The sequence below is a fragment of the Crocodylus porosus genome, unplaced genomic scaffold (assembly GCF_001723895.1).
Source record: "Crocodylus porosus isolate Cpor-Errol unplaced genomic scaffold, CroPor_comp1, whole genome shotgun sequence".
NCBI classification, from domain to species: domain Eukaryota; kingdom Metazoa; phylum Chordata; order Crocodylia; family Crocodylidae; genus Crocodylus; species Crocodylus porosus.
In genome coordinates, this window is record NW_017728931.1 from 64330769 (window position 1) to 64335553 (window position 4785).

The following is a 4785-nucleotide window of genomic DNA, read 5'->3' on the forward strand; positions in this document are numbered from 1 at the left end:
GGGGGAGGTTGTGGGGGTTTTTGGCAGTTGAATGTTTGCCACGTGCAGTTTTCGGTGCCACAAAAGGTTTGACACACTACAAGCTGCATGTTCATCTGGACATGCTGTACCGGTGTAAAGGCAGGGAGACAGAGAAGCTGCCAATGAAATGACAGAAAAATAACTGTTTAATGTCACAGCAGCTGACACTGTAAAGGGAAAGTGAGAAAAGTGACACTGAATTTTTTTGGATATGTTTATTAAATAAAGTCTTCAGTAGTACAGGAAACAAAAGAAAAAGAGAGAGAGGTTTCCAGCTACAAAAACTGCAACTCTTCTATAGCATGAACATTCCTCTCAGTTTAATGGAATATGTGCATCCAGACCAGACTAATGCATTTTTTGCAGGGACAGGCAATGGAAAGTCTGTGCACAGAGACTTTGCTTCTCTCTCACTTCATATTCACTCCAATTTCCTAGAGTGGACGGAGACAGCAAATCTGTACAGTACATGAATTCTAAAGTGTGACAGAACATCAGTGTCAGAGAACACCACCAATCTACACCCACTGCTGTGCCATTACTTTGCAATCACTCTTTTAAAAAAAATAAAAGATATTAATGATAGGATTATGATGAACATAGCCTCTATTTGCAGTTAATTCTTTGTTACATATTTCAGTCTTTCCTAGACCTAGTAAAGCAAGGTTTTTGTTTTTAATTCCTCTCCACGGACATGGGTTGTTCCCCTGCTTAATTGCTGTGTAGCATCAGGCATTCTATGCTCAGTTTTACTCGCTCTCTCTCACAGGGACTTGATGTCTCAGACAATAACTAGGGGGTCAAGAGTTTATAACTCTGTTGGAAGTATTGACTCATTGCTTTAGATCATAAAATCTCAGCCAACTGGACTACGTTTGGCAGGCCAAGGGTGACAAACAGATGTGCTGTACGTGTTAAATGATGCAGACTCTGTAATGGCTTGTTCTGCAGCTATTCTATCCACCCTTGGGAGTCTTCTCATCCATCCACTCATGTCATGCAGTATTCATGCTATAGTCGAGATATATGTAAATTGTCAGTCAATGGTTGTAACTCAAGTTAGGAATAAATATAACTTAATATTATTTTTATCTGCATGACATTCAATTAGGATTTCTGACATGGGTGGCAGAGGCCAAATTATATTGGTATGATACAATGTTTCACAACAATATTGTTTAAAAAAAGAACTCCATCCTTCCTGTTAACAATGGTTCTGAAGGAAACCATGTGTTTGGCTTGAGGAACAGTCCAAAGGAAAGGGGACAAAAACAGGGGGAAGGGAAAGAACTATAATAGACATGCATTTGTTATTTATAAAAAACTTTTACCACCTCTAATTTATGAACATAGGTAGTGATTCCTCTTTCCCCCTCTCCATTGCACACCATCTTTGATTCACATTTGTATCACATACTATTACTTCTCTTATACTATGATGATGCAAAGGTTTATATTTAGAGGGATGTCAATCTCTGAGGTGAAATCTAATTGTAATAATAACTTATATTAATCATAAAAAGTCTTTCTATATGTGAATCAAGTTTTCACCACTTGAAGTTCTGGATCCTGTACATAAGGATCCTGCAATTTCAACATATTCTTTCTTCTGTAATAGTGTTACAAATAAATGCACTCTGTGACATAAATGACTAACTCATGGTACTAAATCAGACAAAAATTTTTACTGCAAATATCTTTCAGACCTCAGATTTCATAGACATTAAGACTGGAAGGGGCTTCGGAAGATCATCAAGTCCAGACCCCCGCCCCGGGGCAGGAAGTCAGCAGGGGTCACAGGATCCCAGCAAGATAAACATCCAATTTTTTCTTGAAGGCATTCAGAGTAGGTGCTTGAACCCCCTTCGATAGCAGGCTATTCCAGACCTTGGGGGTTCAGACAGTAAAGAAATTCTTCCTTATGTCCAGCCTGAAACGGTCTTGCAGGAGTTTATAGCTGTTCAACCTTGTCATCCCTTGGGAGGCTCTGGTGAACAATTGTTCCCCCAGATACTGGTGGTCACCCCTGATAAACTTATAGGTGGCCATCAGGTCGCCCCTGAGCCTGTGCTTTTCCAGGCTGAAGAGCCCCATAGCTCTCAGCCTCTCTTCATAAGGTCTGTTTTCCTGATCTCTGATCATGTGCGTGGCTCTCCTCTGGACTCTCTCAAGCTTCTCCACATCCTTTTTGAGTTGTGGAGCCCAAAACTGGACACAGTACTCCAGCTGCGGCCTCACCAAGGCCAAGTACAAGGGGAAAATGACATCCTGGGATTTGCTTGAGACGCATCTGTAGTGCTAGCCAGTGTAGCACTGCTGAGCTTATAAGGATGCTGCAAGTTTTTCCTCCCAAAGAAAAACTTCGCATTTTCGGTGTTAAACACCATCAGGTTCTCATCCGCCCATTTCCTGAGCCTCTCGAGGTCAGCCTGGATCATCCTCCTGTCTTCAGGTATGGATGCTTTACCCCAAAGTTTGGTGTCATCGGCAACATCGGTGTCCACGTCTGACTCCAATGTCCACATCATTAATGAAGATGTTGAACAATATGGGTCCAAGGACAGAGCTTTGGGGGATCCCACTGGTCACAGGGCACCATGACAATTCACTTCCATCAACCACCACCCTCTGGATTTGGGAAGTAACTTGATCCCTGGAAGAAGAGTCTAGTTACTATAGTCTCACATAAACTTCACGAATATTAACTAATGCCTGTGTGGTAAAAATAGATTTAACAAAAATCTTATTTTTTATTTCCATGTATAAGTGCAATAGATTCAACACTGATGCAAGCTCGGAAGGTGTAGATTTACTGTATGCTGGTATCTTCAAGTCAGTGGAATGTCTTTTTTTCACAGCAGTTTGTTGAAGTTAACAGAAGTCTCTACGGTCTTTCATGGGCTTTGCACCTGACACTAGGACAGGCATGAAATGTCATGGGAGGTCTCTCTTTTGTTTATAGAAGAAGCAGGGCATTTCCCGAAATACACTGAAAATGCAGCTTGACCTTGAAGAGAGCTAATTTATGTGGGTAAAAAGGTAATTCTGTTCTCATAATTACTAAGTGTATTTTCTTATTTAATAGGTGTTGTTTACTTATTAAATTCTGACATCTTTTTAGCATCTTTGGTAGTGGTCACCTTAACTGGAACTAGATATTCGCTATCAGCTCCTTGCATTTACGTAAATAAATGTTAGACAGTGACTTTTTTTTGTTCATGTCATTGCTGAGTTGGGTCATATTGAACTGATGCCTTAGTGACATAAGGTTATCCTTTTATCAGTTCCTTGAAGAACAGAGTGGCTAGGAGTTGATTCAGAAAGACCTGCCTGCAATGGGACTTGAGTGGAATTTAGGCATCTAAATCCAAAGCCGAGATCCTGAAAAACACCATTCAGCTACTTCTTCACTTTAATATTCATAGGCGTCTGAGCTGTTGACCTGAAAGTTCCATAGTGGTGTCTGAAAAGAGATACTCCTGCATGTGTGCTGAAGCCTAGTAGTTCTGATAGGGCTGAGCAGCTATCATATGCCTACACTCATTTGAGATTCAGAAACAAAGTGTACTTCCACTTAGGAACCATAGGGGCTTGATCTGCAAAGCCATAGCACTGGGCCCCCTAAAAAAAGACAAAACAAAACAAAAAAAACCAACCACTCTCCCCCAGCAATACCTACTTTGTTCTAACCATGCCCTTGTGATTTAGAGCATGTCCATTGGTTGTGGTACCTCCAAGTCCAGTTTCCTTCTCTGCACAGGGATGATACCAAAAGTGATTTAACTACCAACCTCTAATTTTGGGGGGGTTTTCCCCCATGTACTGCCCCCCTCTGTTTAAAGATATACCATTCAAAAGAAAAGAATTCAAGATTCATAGACTCAGAGAAAAAACACAAGAGGGAGCATGACTGTAACCTAAGGATTGAGGCACTCACCTGCCCTGGATTTTTGTTCCTTCTTCAAGTACTGTTTAGGTATTTTAGCTGATAGTGTTTTGGTATTATAGCCAATGGAGAGTCAGGCTTCTCTCACCCCAAATGAGACAATACTTGAGAGCTAAAGCCAATGGTATATTTTTAGATGTTTACATTTTGCCTGTGCAACTGATGGTATGATTTTTTTTTGTAATGGTCACCTTAAATCATTAAGCGTGACTTGTTGCATACTATTCGCTTTTGGTTTTTGCAGCTTTCTCCTGCAAGATTACCACGGATAAATAAATTGAAAAAATGAATAGGAAAAAATCACTCAGATAATTCAGAAGTAAAAAACATTGTTTCTGACTTTGTATGCTTCTCTCTCATTATAAGCATCAACTCCTTGATACCTGTAGCTTCTACACCAGCGACCCAAACATATTTAGGAGGTCAAAATGTCTGAGCTTTCTTGAGGGTTTGTTTGGTTTTATATTTTATTTTTTTTATTTTTTTATTTTTTAAAGTGTAGCTCTGATAGTGGCATATGGGTAGTAACTGCTAAAGATTTTTGGCATTCACAATCACATCTAACCTTGGCCAGTTTTTTTCTCTCCCTTTACAGCATTGCTTCTAATGATATCAATTACACTGTGTGTGTTCAAGCCAGGAATTGAACTTAACTTTCTGTACACTAACCTAAGTACCATTGTTTTCTGCACCGCTTCCCCTACTATTCTGAAGAATGGAAATTTCTTTTGGATGGAAACTTCTCTTTTTATCATTGATCATGCAAAAAGATCTTGCTACTTCTACTTTGCTTGGTAGAGAAAGACAAAGGGAATGCA